This window comes from Patagioenas fasciata, chromosome 5, assembly GCF_037038585.1.
Source record: "Patagioenas fasciata isolate bPatFas1 chromosome 5, bPatFas1.hap1, whole genome shotgun sequence".
Lineage (NCBI taxonomy): Eukaryota > Metazoa > Chordata > Aves > Columbiformes > Columbidae > Patagioenas > Patagioenas fasciata.
The window spans coordinates 69,367,270-69,387,387 of NC_092524.1; the positions used below are offsets into that span (position 1 = coordinate 69,367,270).

Consider the following 20,118-nt stretch of genomic DNA (forward strand, 5'->3'; position numbering starts at 1 on the left):
ATGAGTTGCACGTGCATCCTGCTGCAGAGGGTTTAGATATTAAGTTTGGGACTCATTCTCACAGGGTTTAGGAACACACTTCTGGTACCAACAATATGGCTTGAGCACCACCTCGTTGGGACGTTTAGAAAATGGAGGCAGACCAGAGGACTCTCCAACACCAAAATTCCATCTCTGATACCTGAAAAAACACCTTTGCACAGAGACTAAGTGATGCTTCAGATCTTGTGTTGTCCCTTTGCATGGGCTAAGCCCATCTTGAGTGAATTTCTTGTCTTGTGCCTGTTCGTTAGCTCAGCAGGAGGAAAGTATTGCCAAGAATGTGGGGAGGAGGCGGTGGAGCAGTCCTGCTTTATCTCTCTGGAAATAACGAAGCCAGGAACATTTGATTCTTCTTGATGGTTTAAATTTACAAAAGTGAACAATAATTTTGCAGCCCCTGAGAGTGAAATGTGAGGGGAAACAAACCTCCCTTATTGACTTTTTTTCAGCTGGAGCAGTGCAGGGAACGTTACTTAGAGCTCCACCACGCTGAACTCTAATCCCTGGAGATGTCTTTGTTGATGCATAAGCTGTGACCTGAAATATTGACTTTATAAAGTAATTGAATCCAAGAATCATGTTTCAGATGAAAAGCACTTGACAAATGACTATAGGAAGGAGCCGAGCCCAAAGGCCTGAACGTGACTGTAATGGGATTTACTCCACTCGACTCCTGTCAGCCTCTCTGGAGGAAAGTCCACACCGGGCAGCCCTGCTCTGGGCTTGGGGTGAATTACGGAGCGAGAAGAGGTAAACCTCAATTTTCTTTCCATTTTTTTTCCACAGGAAGAAGGATGACAAATCCTTCTGGTCCTATGAGAGAGGTGGAGACAGAGCACCATGTAGAATAATAAAATAGTTTGGGTTGAAGGGACCTTCCCAGCTCCCCCAGTGCCCCCCCTGCCATGAGCAGGGACATCTTCACCAGCTCAGGTTGCTCAGAGCCCCGTCCAGCCTGGCCTGGGATGTCTCCAGGGATGGTTCAGCCACCACCTCTCTGGCCAACCTGGGCCAGGCTCTCACCACCCTCAGGGACAACAATTTCTTCCTCATGTCCAGCCTGAATCTCCCTCCTTTAGTTTAAACCATCACCCCTTGTACTATTGCAACAGGCCCTGCTCAAAAGTCTCTCCTCATATTTCTTATCAGCCCCTTTTAAGTAGTGAATTTTGAGCAGGGGGTGGGTGAACATTTTGGGACAGGGGACCTGCTAGGTCTTTGCTGATGCTGAACTTGCTCTCTGGTGTGCCTTGATTTCCTTTCATCCGAGGGTGATGATATCTAGTTTCTGTCCCAAACCTGAGTTTCAGAGGAAGCCCTGGCTGCAAATCTCTGCTTTGCTGTTATGTCTGACCCTACTCATCTCACCTCATCCTGCTGCTCAGGGCAGAGCAGCTGCTGGAAGGAGAGGATGAGGAACCAAATGGGGAGATGCTGCAAAGCCGAAGGACCATGGTGAGACTCTGGTATGGGTCAGGTCTCACCCCAGAGCCATTTCCCTGGAGCTCAAGGCTGGCTGGGGCTGAGGGTCATGAGGATGAGATGCTGGAGGAGAACTTGTGCAGTTCTCGGTGAGAAATGATTTTGCACCCAATGCTGTGGCCCAATGAGAGTTCTCTCCTTTTTCTGCTCTTCAAAACGAATTTCCCTCATTGATTTAAGAGGGCATAATTATATCATTATTTCAAATGGCTCAATTTAAACAAGGCCTTATTTCTGAGTTATAAATTGTTACCTTGCTCATCCCGCAATGACTGTTTTTCTTACAAGTATGTTAACCTCTCTGCTTTCTTTACTCAACCATTTTGCATAATGTTATAATAAGCATTTAAATAACTGTAAAGGTTCCATCAGTTCTTGCTTTCATATCTTGCTGTCACCATGGCAACTGGCTGTACTTCTCTGTCTATTTTACCTTTTTTTAGATTTGAGTTTCTCAGTCCAGTCGCTTTAAGATTGAGTTGGGTTCTCCACTCGTTTGCCCGCGATGCTGAAGCGCTGCCCGGGCTGTGGTTTTGCTGCTGTGCTACGAGGATTATTTTAAACTGTTGGCTATTAGTGAGGATACTTTGAGCTGGGAGACAGAAATGCATTTTTTCAATTTGTGCAGTGCACTGGAGGATGGTGAAATACGCGGTGGTAATTACTGCGATTCGGAATATCGGGCTGAAATCGGGGTGGCTTTAGTTGGGTTCAACAAAACTTTGCTTTGCAAAGTGCTCTTATTCCAGTGCTACCATGATGGGATGACACACGAAGTCCCTTGCAGATAAGTAGCGTGATGATATTTTTGTCAAGGCACTTATTTAAAATGAATCTTAATATCCTATAACTCCATTAAAAATAATCTTATAGCATCCTAATGCAGGATAGTATATATAAATCTGACAGACCCAGACCATGGGCTGTGTAAACAAATGGCAAAACTTAATGCAAATTGCTAAAATGAACCTGGGAAGGACTAATTCAATGGGACGATCTGCCATTGGCGTGAAGTCCCAGCTTGTCCGGGGACATAATCTTTCCTGGCAAAGCGGGAGTGAACAGAAGGTAGCGGCGAAGGCTCGCGGTTCGTGCCAATCTGCATTTCCATCTGGAAGTAGGTGCTCTCGATGATAATAAAATGGCAAATGAAAGAATTCCAGAGAGGCTGCTCATTTTTTCTCCTCTTTCCTCCCTTAAATACAACACGCTGACGTGCTGCCGCTTGGGAGCGGCGCAATAGGGAAGTGACACAGATGGAGCACGAGGCAAAATAAAACCCGAAACAAATGGGACAACAAAAGCTGCTGGCGTTCTATTGCTATTTATTTCTAAGGCTGCTCAGAAACGTGCCGTTGGAGGCTTATGGTGACTCACAAGATGACACGGTTGGTTTTGTCCAGGACTTGTGAAAGTGTGTGTGAGATCGTGGTGCCCAAGGAGGGATTTCTGGAGGGTTTTTGGGTTTAGATCCCGGTGTTGCAGGAGCAGGAGGGCAGAGGTTTTGCAGGGAGCCTGATGCTTTGCACTGGCTCACCTGGTTGAAGCAAATGTTGTGTGTGTGGGCTTTTTGTGGCAGAAAGGGTGAAAAGTAGCTGCCTTGTCTCATTTGCACTTTGCAAATGAACTCATGAAGAGTTTATTTGCCTTGGTTTGGGGAAAAGTCTCCACAAGCAGCAATGCAGGGAAGGCTACGGTGCAATTATCCTGTACTATAGCAAGAAGCAAACTCTGGGGTTTCCTTATTTATTAGACTTCTGTCTCAGAAATATTGAAATTATTGCATCAAATAAGTGGAACCATCCCACCAGAGGAAGGGATCACTGGTGGAAGAAAAGAGCAAAAAAATCATTAAAGCAGTTAAAGCTGAGTGGGTCCATTTGGATTTTTGACCATTTTCCACTTGCCAAAAGCAACAAGAAACTCTTGTCTGGTGTTTTTCTTCTCTGATTTCAGCCCTTGCTGTGCTGGACCCCCTGATTAATGGGCCCTGGGCTGCCTTGTGGTGTCAGGGGCTTGTTCAGAGACAGCTGTGCTATTTGGAAAATGTATTTTTATCTTGAAGGGGGAATTTGAAGGAATCCCATGGTCCCAGGTGCTGGGACACACCTGGCTTGGATCATCACCATCTGATGGAGGAAAGGGGCTGTGGGTGAGGCCGAAACAAGCAAAATTGCGAAGAAAAACTTCTCATCAAGGGACTCCCGAGGAGGCAAACGCCTGAATCAGCCAGTCCGCACCACTCTGTTTCTCAGCTAAAATCAGATTGGTTGATTTAATTGACTAGGAAGCCCGATAAACGCTTCCCAAAGCAAGTTTAAGAGGATCTCTGCACTCGTGACCGTGCCTGTTCCCATCCTTGCAAGAAGAAATGGATTCGAGAGCACTTGTCTGCAAAACCTCATGCAGCACTCCCACCAACAATTTATGAGTGTGGGGCTGAGAAGAGCATCCCAAAAGTTTGTGGGTGTTCTGGCTGCTGGGACAACATTCCCTTGGCCAACAGCAGCAAACACGCAGCAAAAGGCCGGTATAAATGTATAGTGCAAGTGTTTTTCTTGCTCTTTTTATTCTGGTGCATTAGTTCCTGAGTGTTTGTACTTTATCTCTATGCCTCTGCAAAGTGGGAGACATCTGAAAACTCTTGCTCATATCTGATATGATATTTGGGGCAAAAGAAGAACGTGTCTTCAGTCACTTTTTTAATACTTTTTTTTTAATTTATCCATATTCAAGTGTTATCTCTTGCATGTCAGTGCCTAGAAAGGACGGAGTGAAGTGACAGAGGAGGGATGCTATGAGACTTTTCACGCTTATCATTAGCAGCGTGTGGTGTATGAGGGACATGTGTTTGCTGGGAGGTTCACGGCCACCAATGTACTCTGTGCCTTCCCTTGCAGGAATCCCATTTCCTTGCATGAAGGCAGAAATCAAAGCACAGGCTGAATTAATAGAGATGGACACTTGAATGTAGCCCGTGATTCCCCTTGGAAATCCTTGGTGTGCCTGGTTAATTTGTCTACCCCAGCGAAAGCTGACAGAGCAGCTTTTGTGAAACACGCCGTTCAGTAGTTTGCTCGACATCGGGCAGTCATGTGTAATATGTATAATTGTAATTGCATCATTTATTAAACCTAATGACTTAATGCATTTCACAGCAGTGACACACAACGAGCTAGATTGCTTATGTTCACTTGAAGGCTTCTTTTAAAACAAGTGCAGAAGAAGTGCTGGTGGTTTGGGTTGGACCCAAAGCCCAGTGATGCTCTTGCACGTGGAAACCTTCCTGAGCTCAGCTTGCTGAGCAAAACACGCGTGGGGTGTCCCTGCCTCGTACCTTCTTGCTGCAGCGTCCATACCGGTTTTCTGTAGAAAATTTAAGATGTGATGAACCTTTTTACCTTGTTAAAAACTTTTGACTTTTTTCTGGAGGGGAAAGTAAATCTGGAGAAGTGAGGAACACACATTGTAACAGCTGAAGGTGCGATCAGAATTTAAGGAAAATATCTTCCCATTTTTTACCATTAAATAACGGTAACACTAAAAATTTAGTGTCTGCATTTCTTCTATTTCTTTCTGGGGAAGAAAAAGCCCCTTCCTGCCATCTGCTGTAAGTGGCACCGCTTCTCTTGTTGCAGACTTGTTGCCTGCCCGTTTGGGAAGCTTTAGGTTTCTCTTATGGAGCTTTTACCCTTTTCATCATGTTCTGCCTTTTGATGTGAAGTTGTCAGAGCTCTACAGAGGTCTGGGTCCCCCTTACGCATTGCTCACACAATATAAGTGACAAATACTTCATATACCTGTGGTAGACTGCTGAGGGCTGAGATTACCTCCTGAAGTTGTATATTTGAAGGGAGCTGCATGCTAAAAATGTAGAATTTTAGAGGTTTGATGGAGGAGAATGAGCTTGCAAAGAGGTTTGAGCCTGTCGGTGCTTCTGGCTGGGTACCGGTGGCTCAGGGGTTTTACTTCTTTCCTGCAATTTGAAATCTTTATCCCACGGCTCCCCATTGCCAGAGTTTTAATGCTGTTGAGTTACCGCTCCCTTAGAGCTGTTGTTTCTGTAGGGGAGTGAGGGATTGTATGAAAATGCTGATGGGAAAATCATTAAATTAGTTTTAATGAATTAGAGCTGTACAGTCATTTAAATAACTTACAAAATTGCTGATCAGCAAATCAAGCTAGTTAGTGCTTTTGCCTGTGTTGTATGAGTTGCAGAGACACACTAACAAGGTTCATTTGCTGATCTGCAGATCTACGCGGTGCCTAAGTGGCTGCGCTGTGTAAATTAGGAGCACGGAATCATTAAAACAAACATGTCATTCTTCTGGTAGTGCTTTCATTAATAAAACAAAAGCCTCAGATGGGGAAATGGTTAAGTCAGTTCTCTCCGTAGGTTTGCAAAGCGGTTAGGATGCAAATAATTAGCCTAAGTATAGACCGTGAGCCGTGCTGCGGGAGATTCTTTGCTGTGCACGTTTCAAGGTGTTGAATTCTTGAAGGAGAGGGAAAAAAAACACTTTTTACCAACATTTCAGGAAGATTCCTTTTTGACCTCAGAGCTGACTCGGAAAGCTCTGTCTTGTCATCACGTACCTTCTGAGAGGAGGCTGTAGCACACGGTTGTTTCATTAATCATCGCCAGCACGCTTTGTGTAAGAAATATCAGTTCCCTGGAGGTGTCCACCCTTTTCAGTCCGTGCTCGGCCGGTCTCTCGAGCACCTTTAGTATTCAAACCACTGTCTGATGGCAGCGATTGCCCTTCTCGGAGCTGTGGCTTCAGCAGCTGTGCTCGGGGAACGGCGGAGAATTGTAACGTGGGATCCACTCCCTGCGCTTAGGGATGCGGAGATGAGGTTCTTAGGGACATGGTTTAGCGGTGGACTTGGCAGTGTTGGGTTAATGGTTGGACTTGGTGATCTTAGAGGTCTTTTCCAAACAAAATGATTCTATGATTCAATGTTGGAGGGTGTTCTGGGAGGAAATAGTGTTATAAATTGCAGATCCAGGCTCAACCCGCTGCAGAGGAGCCCAACAAGGGGCAGGTCGGGGCTGGGCTGGTGGGGTCTCCCCAGGGGTTTCCAACCTCCCCATCCGAAATGCCGCCGCATTTGGCTCCTTGACCTCATGTTTCCATCAGGAAGGGAGGGAAGACCCCATTTGCCTGGGACTGCATTATTTGGGGAAGAAGAGGGCGATTCAAATGACTTGCTTTCCTTGGAGTGGTCACTAATGAGTAATCCTCAGTGACTTTCCTTGCAGTTCACTTGCATTTGGCTGAAAACTTTGACTCAGGTAAAGAGAGGATTTTCCCTCTGGTTTTCATTAATTCAATGAAAACGCCCTCTTCAGTGGATGCAATCCTCCCTTATTAGTGTCTTAATTTTTACTGCCGTTACTTTAAATCTTCCTGAAATTTAGCCTAGAAACCAGCTCTGGAGTGCACGTCCAGGACAAGCGCTGTGCAGAAGAAACAGGAATTTGAGTTACTGGGGTTCTTTGCATCCAGGGAGGAGATGCCATGAAGGGTACCTGGAAACTGGTGCCAAATCTAGCAGTGACGATTAGCCTGTTCTTTCCTTGAAATGAAATTACCATTGCTGTATTCATAGAATCTTGCTTGTTTGTTTGCTTTTCCCCACAATGAAGAAGCCTCTTAGCTTCTCATGGAGATGAAAATGAGTCTCTGTGCTTTGGAGCTCATTTTGAAACTCAAGTTATAGTGGCTGCTGTTCAGCAACTTGCTTGAAAAGTTTAATATCGATGTTTTTTAAAGACAGCTGCATGCTCAAGTAATTGGACCTAAGAAAATGCTTAATTCAGTTTGTTAATGCCATGATCCAGCTACCAGGACAATAACTATACTTTTTTCCTTGAGACTGATGCTAAGCTCATGTATCATTATCATCTTTTTTTTGGTAGCAAATGACACCAATCCTTTGCAGTTCTGTTGAACTTTACAGGAAATATTCCAGCAGGAAATTTTGTGGTTATGCATCTATAACGGAAATTTCTGATTAGAGAGTTAGTTCTGCCCATGACCTCTGCTAAATGCCTTTTTAAGCTGTCCATCTTGCAGGCATTACTGCAAACTCTGCTCTTGAGGTCACTGTCTTGGCTTGAAGAGAACGCTTTAACCTGTATCTTGGGATGAAGTAGCTTCTCCATGTCGACCTTTTGTTCCACGATCACTCTCGATGTGCTGTGGAGGGTTATGCTCTTCTCCGTGTGTCAGCTGGAGGTATGAAGCTGCATGGCTTTTGTGAGATCTCTGTCATTGTCCCTCAAACACAGAATCATAGAGTATCCTGAGCTGGAAGGGACCTACAAGGATCATTGAGTCCAACCCCTGTCCTTGCACAGGACAACCCCAAAATTCACACCATATGTCTGAGAGTGTTGTCCAGTTGCTTCTTGAACGCCATCTCCATGGTGCGAGGTCCCTGCTGACCTCCTCCCACTTCGCCCCCACCCTGTATTTGGTGCGGGGCCTCATGGAAGCAGATGTTTTGGGGATGATTTGCCCTGTCCCCACTGTTACCTTGCTGCCTTCCCCTGTCCTTCCCTTTGCTGGTTGCGGGTGGGATCCGAGTTTTCCACTTTTGGACTCTGATCCTACTGGCATCAAAATGGACCTTTAATTATCGGGAGTCAGATCACCCTCTTTGCTCTCATTACCGTGGCTGCACTTACCCTTAGACCTTCAGAGATTTAATTGCATCAATCATCTCAGATCTTTCTGCTGAGTATAACACGGCGTTTCCTCAGTGCGTTCCTCTGCTGCTAAAAAGGTCTCTCCAAGCCTGACAGCGGTGGGAGCAATTTGTCGCTGTTTGGCCCAGGTAAGCTGAGCATATTCTCCCTAAACATTTGCTTTTCCTCCTAATTTCACATTGAACATCGCTCTGGGTTTTTCTTGGCTTGCTGCTCCAGCAGCTTCCGAATCCGGGAAGACCAGTCCTGAGGGTTATTAAACACACCGGACCGAGCGCCGGAGCGGTGCCTGCCTTGCATTTTCAGCTCTGCTCCGAACAGGGCATGTCTTTGGGGATAAAAGTTATGTTTACAGTCAGCTGCTAATTAGTGGTAGCAGAGTAATTATGTAACTGATGAAACAGGACTGCAATTGATGATTTGCAGGCTTTTTGCATCGTAAGCATGGAGCTCAAAAAAAGCCCCAAATTGGGGAGTGTAGTTTTATTCCACTTAGGTTGTTTTGATGTGGTATGTTGTATGTACTGGGGGGGGGTGTGGAGGAAGATCTGGGATTCTCATAGTTTTATCATGGAGTCATAGAAGTATTTTGTTTGGAAAAGCCCCTCAAGATCATCAAGTCCAACCATAACCCACCCCTGGCACTGCCCCATGTCCTGAGAACCTCATGTCCGTCTGTCCAGCCCTCCAGGGATGGTGACTCCAGCACTGCCCTGGGCAGCCTGTTCCAATGCCCCACAGCCCTTTGGGGAAGAAATTGTTCCCCAGATCCAACCTCAACCTCCCCTGGCGCAACTTGAGGCCGTTTCCTCTGTATTATCAGTTTTTGGTGTGGGTCTGCAGAACCGGGGTGGGTACGGGAGGGATGGGAGTAGCGGAGCAGCTCCATCTGCCTCTGCAGCAGCTTCAATCTCTCCCTCGTGTTTTCCTCCCATTACCAGAAGATGAATGTCCCCATAGTGTTATCTCTATTCCAAGCCTCCAACTCCCTCCTGAACTATCACTTTCCACAGCTGTTTTTTTTTTTTGTAGCTTTTCTACTGAATCCAAATGAGCTCCCTCTTCATCTGGGGAGATCACTGTGCAGAGAGGGTTCCTTTTTGAATACACTTCAGCCAGGGATCTTCCACCCAGACCCAAGGAAACGAGGATGGTGAGTAAGGTGGTGGGGATGGCTTTTGTGTGCTCCCTGCATGTGTTTCAGTGCCTGCTGTCTGTGTGCTGTGAGAGGAGAAAGTTCAGCCTCCTCCTTCACGTTTTGCATCCAGCCCTGCCAGCACATCCTTCTCTGTCAACTTCTTTCTTCTGGAGCCTGCAGATAGCTGGAGAGCAATGGGAGCGTTTGTGTTTCAATGCATTTTGCATTTCTTCCAGGTCTGTGTGCAGCTCTGGATGTCATTGAGACATGGCACAGCTTCCCCTAACCATCTGGATTGCTTTCTTTGGGCATGGGACGAGAGTGCCCACTGTGGCTGTGGAGTTTCCAACGAGTGGATGTCAAGATTTGCTTTGCCTCTGATGTGAAGTGCCGATCTCTGTTGGCTGGCACACATGCTGCTGTTCCTGGGGCTGCCTGTGCTCACCATAAATCGAATCCCCATGAGGTGGCCTTTGGTTCAGCTCAGCCGGGAGTCCTCCGACTGTGACAACACTTCTCCTACAGCCTCTAATAGCTTTTTAACTTTTTCAGCTATAATGGGTACCATTAAAACATTTCCCAGTCAGCTTCGTGCAGTGGTACCTGAGAAACCACCATTATTTCCTATCGTAGATATAGGGAACATCCGCACATGCATCTGCAGGGTTACTGTCGGTAAGTGTTGAGTTCTTAATGGGGATGCTCAGACACAGCAGGGCACAATGATGTCCTGGATGCTGGAGTGGCTGTGGTGGCCTCTGAAGCAATGCAGGAGGAGCTGGCTGAGACAACAACCGAGAACAAAATATGTAAAGACCAAAATACTCAGTAGAGTCAGTAATGAGAGTTGGAGTTTTATACCTTCGTGGGCTGCCTTGTAAATCTGACTGTCTTGCAGTGGAAATCAGAAGTAGGGGGATGCTCCAAAGCAACGTGGTGTTGCATTCACTTGGAAACAATCAGGCATGGAGACCAGGGCTTCTTCCAGCCTTGGGAGCCCAGAAATTTTGGAAAATGATGGTGACCCTGGTGCAGAGGCTATGGGACAGGTACCCATATTGCAAGGAGCAAGCAGCCTTCAAGACTTGGTAGTGATGGTGCAAGGAGGGGATGGGTAGGTTGAATTAACCTCTCTATGTAGAAAGCCTTATGAGAAACCAACCTCTGCTTCCTGAGGGCTTTTTGGGGTGGTCCGCCTGGATCTCAAGGGCTTCCAGTCCAGGAGCACTGGCAAGAAGCAAGGGGGTGGTGGATGGATTGTTCTCTTTGTTCTAAATGTCATGTCTCTTTGTGGTGGAAATGTGAAAAGCCCCAACGTCGCTCCGGGCATGCGTTCAGGAGAAGTTTCTGGGAGAGGACTCTTTCCAGTGATGTAACAAACTGCAGTTTGCTCCAAACGTTAAGTATTATAAATGTGGCTGATGTAATTCCATTTCAAAAAGCCTTGGAGGCTTGCAATAATAAACAGAGCTTTTTAGTACCAGGTTATTGATGCAAAATAGTTTAGCGAACTGAGTTGCTGAAGTGCAAATGCCATGTATTATTCATTAGATGCTTTCTTTCCACAAATCACTGCTCTTCATGGCGTAATGTCCCCCGCTCCCGGTAGCATCGCTCTTTGGGAAACTCTTTGGTGTGAGCCAAAACGTGGAGATGCAGACCCATCCATCAGGGCAAGCAGTTGGCTGTGTTGTTGTCTTCCAAATGGAGTTAATAATGGGCAAAGAGGTTTAATTAATGCTTCAGAGTAATGCATCTGTTTATAAAGAAATAATGTACTATAAAATTAGGCAATGCATAGTGAAATGTACCTCTTAATGGTGAGGCTGGCATTTTAAGTGATCAGTAAATCACTTAAATATTAAGACCTCCTTGAACAGGGATAATAAAGCAAAAGATTTGGAAATGGGAGATACCAGTACTTACAATTATCCACTAAATAAAACATTTTTATAGTGATCATAGAGTTAATCACCTTACAGAGCAGACAGGTGATAGGGACAGTGGAAGATATGTGGCATTATTGCCTGCAGAAAAAGGGATTTCAGATGCATTTTTAAGGCCAACATCAACAAGGAGAAAATATGAATGTTTTCTGAACTCTTTATCTATTCTTTTGATGAATAAATGCAAGCAGCCATCGTTACATAGAAGAGCTCATGATCAAAAATATGATAGACTAAGAATATTCCCCAGACAGTGCTAACACAGTTTCATGGCAGAACAGAGTGATGATCTATGAATGTTGTTTTCAAACTCCTGCTTTAAATATCTGAAAGTATTATCAATTTCCTCCATATTTTTAAAAGCAAGTTGGGCAAAAATACAGGATTACTACTTTACAACCTTAATAGAATGAGTTTTGCAGTACTCCTGTTCAATGATGGGAAGGATACAGGAGGAGACTCCCAGGTCTCCAATGCAAGAAGTTTTGGCAGATTTCGAAGGTGAAATGAGATTTTAATGAACTGAATGAGATCCAAATGATAGGGATGATTTTCAAGTTAAATACACAGAAACTAATGGTCTGTAGGAGATACAAACTGTTTGCACAAGAACCCACACAGATCTTTGTCCCAAGCTGCGAAATTATCACAACAGCTTTGAAGAACTGTGGAAAAGGATCATGGAAAGGAGTGTCCCAGATGGTTGGAGACTCTTGATAGCCAATATCCAAATGGATAGGATGTGGAGATGTGTGTGCCTTTGAGTATGTGTCCCTCTTATTGTCTATGTGAATCTCTGACTTCTGACCAGAGCGTGTCCCCTTTACCAGTGCAACTGCAGAAATGGTCCACAATGTCATTCAGTTCATGAAAAAGAGGGGTTTTTTTTCTTAAAGTGTTAGGACTTTCTCACTTAAAGGCAGCAGCAGGCACCTCAAATATTTTTTAAGTAATTCAAGCACAGAAAATAAGGAAATATACTTGTATAAGATATTCTTTGTCAAAGGAAATGGTTGCTGAATTTGTTGAATGGAGAGTTAGCTCTTCGTTAAGAATTCAGAGATGTCTCTGAAGACGAGAAGTAGATTGTCCGATCACACATGCTTCTTTCATCACTTGCTATTTTATCATTTGTCTATGTGAAAAAATAAGCAGAATATCTAAGCAACTTTATGTAAAGAGAAGGAAAAGATGATGTGATGGATCCCATCTTCGGGTGCTGGGCTGCTGATTTCCAGATCTACCTAAGGTTTTGGATTTAAAACCAAACCAAAAACAACCAAACAAAAATGAGAGAAGAAAATGAAAAAGGAACAGATGATCAAGAATGCAGAAAATTCAGCCCAGGCATCCTGGCTGGTCTCTGAAATGCATTGAAACAGCATATCTTCTGGAATATCTTTCATATTTTGTGCTGAAGTGTTTAATGTTGGAATCAATACAGAGACAGTTTAGTAGCAGCTGTGTCTTAACTTGATCTACTTTTGTGGGATAAAAATTATTTTGAAATTAATTTCCTCCCTCAGTTAGCACTTGGAAATGTTTCTAAAATGAAGAAAAATGTAGCTTCAAAAGCCCTTTTGTGAGAAGTATGCTTGAACATCAACAATTTCACAATAAACAACAGTTTTCCTAAGAGATTTTCAAGAATAACTATTTTGTGCTTCTTGGGACTGAGCCTTGTGCCCATTGCAGCACTGCCGGGCCCATGAAACCCACGAGTTTTGAGATGAACTGGCACGTATCTCATCCCAGATTCTCTTCATGGCAGATTAAGCCAAGTTAAAATAGCAACTGACCCTTAGAAGCTGCGGAAAAGACGCTTCAGATGAGAAGTAATTTATTCTGATTAGTGCTGACTGCTTGTCAAACACCAGCCCAACTATTCCCCGTCTTCTGCCCCACAAGGTCAGAGAGCTTGACCTAAACTCCTCCTGGATTCATCTTAAATAACAGAGAGGGATGATGAGCCGTTCGTAGGAACGGGGACTCGAAGAAGTTCTATTTCATGGTCACTTGGGTAATTTGCAGCTGGATTTCTTCTTGACCTTTCTGCCCTGTGTTGTTAACAGCAAAGAGGTCTTGTCTCCTCCGATCATTTTAATCTGAAGAAAGCTGCCAGGTAGTGTTGAAAACACATTGGACTCTATTTTCTGTGCAAACAAACCCGATTTGTGATGAATATTTAGCATCCTCGACCTTTTGATCTTGATCATTAGAGAAGCGAGTGGCAGGAGCTGCGTCCTCCATGGAGAGGAACACCTCGGGGTTGGCATCTTCTCACCATGAATGGATGCACGAAGAGGACGCTCCTTGGTATCTATACAGCAAGTGAGGTATATTTATATTTTTATATATCAAATTTTCTCCCTTCAGGAGAACAAACTTGCCCTGGACAGGTACAAGTGGATGGAGAACCTGCTAGGGCTGGGCCAACCTCTGCCAAAGCCTCTGCAAACCTTCTTAGGGCACACTGAGACCAAAACGATAAATTCCTGGGAGGTCACTTAGCAGGGGAAGAACGTCTTCACCTTTCAATTATCAAGGTTGCGACTTTTATTTAGGTTTGAGAGCAGGAATCCTGCCCTTCCCGACCTCTCCTGCACCCAGGGAGGGAATCCTGATTGAACTATGACCAGGAGAACTTTGTGGGGCAGAGATCGGGTGTATTAATGGCAACGTGATCAGCTGGCATTTAATTTACACTTGGACAGCAAGCAGAAAACTCATTTCCAAGAAATTTTGCTGCTTCAAATATTTGCGTTTTGAAATGAAAGGGAGTAAAAATGACGTTTCGTGATACAAATTCCAGAAACCCATTTGCTTTAGAGGGACTGAACAGCTTTATTTCAAATTGATTATTTTTTTTCCTTAGGAAATGTATTTAATTTAAAAAAAATTATTCATAGGAGAAATTGAATAATTTTGAAAATGATGGAATAGGGTACATCAATGTCATTGAAGTGCTTTTGCCTAAATAAAATATTGCTGACATTAGTGAGGTTTTGAAAACATTAAGACTTGGTTGAAAATGCTCACTGTTCGTCCTAGCACTTTGAAAAATTTCCAGGCAGACCTAATTCAAATGATGTGTATTTTTTCCTAATTTTTTTTTTGTTAGTGTCTCAATCCTTTAATTGCAGTTGAAGGAAGCATACAAAGTGGTCCATTTTGCACTAAAATAGTCCACAATATGTGATTTCCTCATCTGTGTTGTGGATGCTGATCTTCAAAGGTTCTCTCAATCTGTAGGTCTCCCTGCAAAAGCAACTTCTGTCCTTTACGCCTTTTCACAAACTGTGTGAAAGCATTAATTCAGTTTACATCCTGACATCCACAGGTCTCTTTTCCCAGGTCTGGTATTGGGGTTGAAAGCTGTAAGGTTGGGATTTTCCTAACAAAAAGCAAGTTTTGTGTGACTGTAGGCTCAGCAGGAGACCATGTCCTGAGCATCAGGTACCGTGTAACCAATGATTCCTGGCCAGGAGAGCCCAGTCCTGTGAAAATGCCCTTTTTCTTCCTCCAGAAAACACCAGCATCTCTCAAAGCTGGGAAACCATAGAATCACAGAACAGTTTGTGTTGAAGGGACCTTCCCAGACTCCCAGTGCCACCCCTGCCATGAGCAGGGACATCTTCAACAGCTCAGGTTGCTCAGAGCTTACAAAGAAGTCTTAAATAGATATATTTTTTTTCTTCTGAAACTCTGAGAACAAATAAATACTAAATTCTATCCCCTCACCGTCTTAATCTGGGGTTTTAAGCTAAAATAAATTAGTATTTTTCTGTATGTCTATGGAGAAGGAAAGTGTTTTCACCTTCATCATCGCTCCCTTCCCAGTTCCCCCTGCTCCTGCCCCAGCGTCTTCCACAGAGGAAATGTTAAAAAGTGGAAACAAAATACCAGCTTAAAAGCATGCAAAAATTTCCAACAACAAACATATTTCCAGGAAAGAACTGATTGGAAATAATCACTTCTTTTGGTAGGAAATATTTAGGGCTGTCTCTGGCTGCAGGTGGAAGTGGTGACTTCATTCAAGTGACTTCATTCAATGCCTGGAGGCATCCAGGACAGGGACTGTGCCCTCTAGGATGCTGCTCTGATGGGGTTTTGAAACAAAGGACCATTTTAGGGTAGAAAAACTGGCCTTGTGTTTAGTGGGAGCAGAATATTTCGGAGCTGAGATGGAAAGAAATGTGTGCGAAGGGAAATTTATTTAAATACGGTTTTACACTCATTTCATAATAGTAGCATTTTATCTTTTTTACGTTGATTTATGGGCGCTGAAGCGGAACAGAGGAGTTGGAAGAAAGCAATTAATGAATGAAGAAAAAAAGCCCTGCACAAATGCTTCAAGATAAAAAAAAGGCAAAAAAATTAAAAAGAGAGAGAAATTTTCCAAAAGCTGAAGAAAAGGGGATAATTGATGGTTCCATTTTAACTCAATGTTATTTCTGGATTTTTTTTTTTTTTTTTTTTTTTTTTATAATGTGTTATTTACTGCGTAGTTTAGAGCTGACAGAAAATAAACAGCATTTGCAATATAATGTCGTTACCACCATGATGCACTTGCTCATCCTACTTGGCTGTCAAGTTCCAGCTCCAGCCCACATCAGTCAACGTCGGCTGTGATGGAGTCTGTTTTTAATAAGCACGGTGCTATAATTACCTTATTGCAAAGTTAAAGCCAAATGACACTTATGATGAAGGTTTCATGGCTAAACAGTAAAGCCAGTGAAGCATTTGCAAACCAACTGTCAGAGAGGAAATAGCTGTTGGAGGATTTGTTTCTTTATTGCTCGATGAGGGTCACTTCGTTTGTACTTGGAAAATTTGTCACGACACAAAGGGTGGAAAAGGGAGACAAAACTCTGAAGAAAAGGGGAAATATGGTGGGCAGCTGCTGAAGGGGCAGGTGGGTAGGTATTTTATGGGAAACCAAAGGATTGATCAAATTAGATGCTGGATGTGCTGCTCTGTCACACTTTGAGTTATGCTGATGGGAGGTGGCTCCCAATTTCATCACAAATTTCCCAGTATTTGATGTTTCCCATCCCAGGCTCTTCTGTTGCACGGGGCAATTGTGGGGTAAACTCCGCTTTCATTGAAATTAAACTTCTACCTTTTACAGCTGCTGAAAACAGTTTGGAAGGGTGAAAGCACTTCATTTGGTTTTCCAGAGAAAAATGGAACTACTTGGTGAAATAAAGCTTCCTTCAGGAAAAAAAAAAAAATTACATTTTCTAGGGAACTTCATGAGAAATTGCTTATTAATTGTATCCACTATAAACTGCACTACTTAAATCATCTTCCAGTTGCAAATTTTAGCTGTGCTCTCCATTCATAAGCCGTTCATCCGCTGGAACTAAAAAGGCTCTGCCTTGATGAGCTGCGTCGTCTTGATGTTAAATTAAAGAGGGATTTTTGCCTTTGACACCAAAATGTCTGTGGTTAGGTTTGAATCTCTCACTCACATTTATCTATAACTAAAGGGGGGGCTGGTGTTAACGCACCTGCAAGCACATGGCATTACAAAGATTGACTCTCAGCTCAGTTAATATCAGGATTGACTTTTATTTTTGTTTTCCCTCTGCTTTTTTGTTTATTTTTTGAAAAATTATTGCTGAATTCAGGAGTTTTCACTCCCTTGTTGACTGGAGACCACTGGAGCACCCCAGGCTGCCCAGGGAAGTCGTTGAATGACCATCCCTGGAGGTGTTTAAAAGGTGCGGAGATGAGGTTCTCAGGGACATGGTTTAGTGACAGTGTTGGGTTAACAGTCAGACTCGATGGTCTTGAGGGTCTTTTCCAACCAAAATGATTCTGTGGTTCTATGATTCCTTCTCCTGCTTTGGGGATACGTGTGTTGTTTGCTCTGCAGCTTTTCCTTCCCTGGTGTTTCCAAAACATCTCTTTCATGGTAAGGCAACTCCACAGCCACCAGCTCAAGAAGGAAGCTTGAAGGTTGGTGTTTTCAGGTCCCTTCGTGGCTCATGGCCCCAGGTTTTGCAGCAGCTCCCCCAGCTTCTGTGGGAAGACAGTGGAGTGGGAAAGGGGATGTTTGGGCAGAAGGTTGAGGGGTGCAGACCAGCAGGTCTCTTCTGTCCCTCCTGCAGCAGGTTGGAAGTGTTGGCTGAGGTCAACGTGTCCACCTTGGTTTGATGTGGCCATGGCCTCAGTGTGGGCTATGGGATGATGTAAGGCAATTTCCCGTGATTTAGGGTGGACAAGAGCTGACTGCTCAGCCAGTTTTCTGTAGCTTCTCTGGCTTTCTTGCTACCAAATGGCATCTGGTAAAAACCTCATGGGTATAATTGTATCTGGGGAAAAAAATAAAGGACTTTGGTAATCTTGGGGCTGGTGCAGAGATGCTTTTCATTGAGCTTTTTGCTGTTCAATTTAACGTGTAATTTCTCTGCCCAAAGAACCTATTGGCTCAGCTCTTAAGATAATTACTGGATTTCACATTGAAAACCCTTCATACAAATATTTAAAAATACAAAAGAACAAAGGCAAAATAGCTTCACATTATTAATCAATGAGAGTAGAAGGGCGTATTGTTATGAAAATACAGCACCCACTCCTCCAGCTTTTACAGAGCACCAGATGGTATAACATTTGTGGAGACGTATCTTCAACAAACAGCCTGGATTAACCATTTAACGCTCCCGTCTCCGGTTCAGATTTTCTCAATAGGCAGGGGAAGGCTGGGCAGGAACCAGTTTTTGGACGAGCATCAGGAACAGGCTGAAGGTGTCCTTGGCTTAATGCAAGTGACTTTCTGTTACACTCAGATTTACACTCTCTGCTGTTGGCATGCCCAGCTTGGTGTTTCTTTCAGGAGATATAGGGGGTTGTTAGAGAGATATTGGACTGAGACCAGCATATATCACAGGCTACTTTCACTATCGTGCGCATTGCATGTATGTTTGCAATGCAAAAAGCGGCGACTCTGCTGTGCACCTACTAGTGCTATAAATTGGATTCCACTCCTAAGTGAATGAGAAGAGATATAAAGGATAAGCAAACATGCATTTGTAGCAGTAGAATTGCTCTGGCCCGAGGCTGACCCCTGCTCCCAGCACAAATGAACAGATTTCTCGTTATGTAGCTGCATAAAGACCTGCCTGACCTACAGCGGTGCCCGAGCGCTTCCTCTGCCGTATCCATTTGTTGGTCCAGCGTGGTGGGTGAGACAGAGCAGGCTGCACTGCTGTTGCTACTCAAACCCCAGGTCCCTTTTATAACCCTTTGACTTGGTGGTTTTACACAAGAAGGCTGTTGAATGTTATAGTGCTGACGCAGTTCTACAGTTCCGCGTAATTCAAGGGACAGAAGAGTTTCCACCTGGCAAGTCCCGTTGAGCTCAGAGCCTTGCAGGCCCTCAGCAGTGACCCTCAGCCAAAAATAAGTTATAATCTGAAGAGACACACACCAAAAGCAAGGAAGCGTCCATCAGATTTGCTAAGCCCAGCTCCCTCACGGGCCAACATTTTGCATTATTCGCAGCCCTCTGCCTGCTCTTGATAAACCAGCAACTTTTCTTGACCATGTTTATAGGAAAAATAAACTCTCATTTTCATTTACTGTTCTCAGTTGCAGTTCAAAAAGCCAGAAATACAGAGACAGAAATACAGAAAATCGCTGTCCCAGAAACAAACCTGGCAGGCAACGGAAGAGGGGACAATCCATTTTCCTCTCCAGCTATTCACAGTATAAATGAGAAACTGTATTTATTCTCTCATTTCTCGAGGGGACTTCCCCAAGTTATTAGAATCTGCCTTATTAAATAATTGAGAAAGCTTGTCATAAAGTGACTTCTCCCTCCCTATCTATCATTGAGATGTGCAGAAAATGACATGTCAAGGAACATTTGCTAGGAAAGCTTCAGGGACCATTAACTCTTGTCACCGCTTAAGTGATTAAGGAACCAGAAACAGTGATACTCTTCCCCAGCTGGTTTGTAAGTGTCTATGTACCAGGTCTTCCATCCTCCTCTCTGGCCAACCAGAGCCAGTATTTCACCACCCTCATTGTAAACAATTTCTCTTCTACCACAAAGTCCCCTGCCATTGATATCTTGCCATCCACCCTGACATAGCACTTGATAAATCAAACAGAAAATCCCTCTGCAGAGCCAGAACAAGATTTCCACCTTTTCCACCATGATATTTCATAAGGAGCTTTCCTTGCCCAAGAATTGAAGCTGAGGAGAACAGGACAGGAAGGACAGAAGGTTGGGACTGAAACTCCCACCGCAGGAAGAGAATCATGGGGATAACCTGAGGTTTTAATATCATTATTTGTTGAGTTTTCCAACATCAGCCAAGCATAAAGAACCAGTGATGGCATTTTTAACTCCCACCCTTGAGAAGACAGAGGCTGCTTAAACACCCATTTCCTTCCTTCCTACAAGGACATCAGTTGGCCCAGACACCTGTATCTGCTGCAGCACCATGCTTTAGTCAACCAGAACAGCATTTTTGTGTTGGTCAAACAAGTAGGTGCTCAGGATCATAAGTTTCCTCCAGTGGAGTCCATGGCATCTAAACATTCCACATGTTCCAAACCAAGAACCTCCGGAGCTCCATAACTGGAAGAAGCCTAATGTGCGATGTGTGACTGCCTCAACCTGAGGTCCTCCCCCAGGGCTGATGGACTAAAATCACATCTTGATGTGCTTTGTTTTGCTTCAGCGAGGCCGAGGCACTGTGTTCCCAGCTGGGAATAAACCACGCTGGAAAAGGAAACAACTAGTTAATACAAGAGATTGGCACGGAAAATATGACGCAATT

At 44.0% G+C, this 20,118-nt stretch overlaps 1 long non-coding RNA gene across 1 annotated transcript in view; it reads left to right on the forward strand.

Annotated features, from left to right (window-relative positions):
• Positions 1 to 518: 518 nt before the first annotated feature.
• LOC139828154 (uncharacterized) overlaps positions 519 to 20,118 on the forward strand; it is a 47,939-nt gene continuing 28,339 nt past the window's right edge. Inside the window, exons 1-2 of the long non-coding RNA XR_011739486.1 lie at positions 519 to 792; positions 9,272 to 9,392. This is a non-coding gene — a long non-coding RNA (uncharacterized lncRNA). The remainder of the gene's footprint in view (positions 793 to 9,271; positions 9,393 to 20,118) is intronic.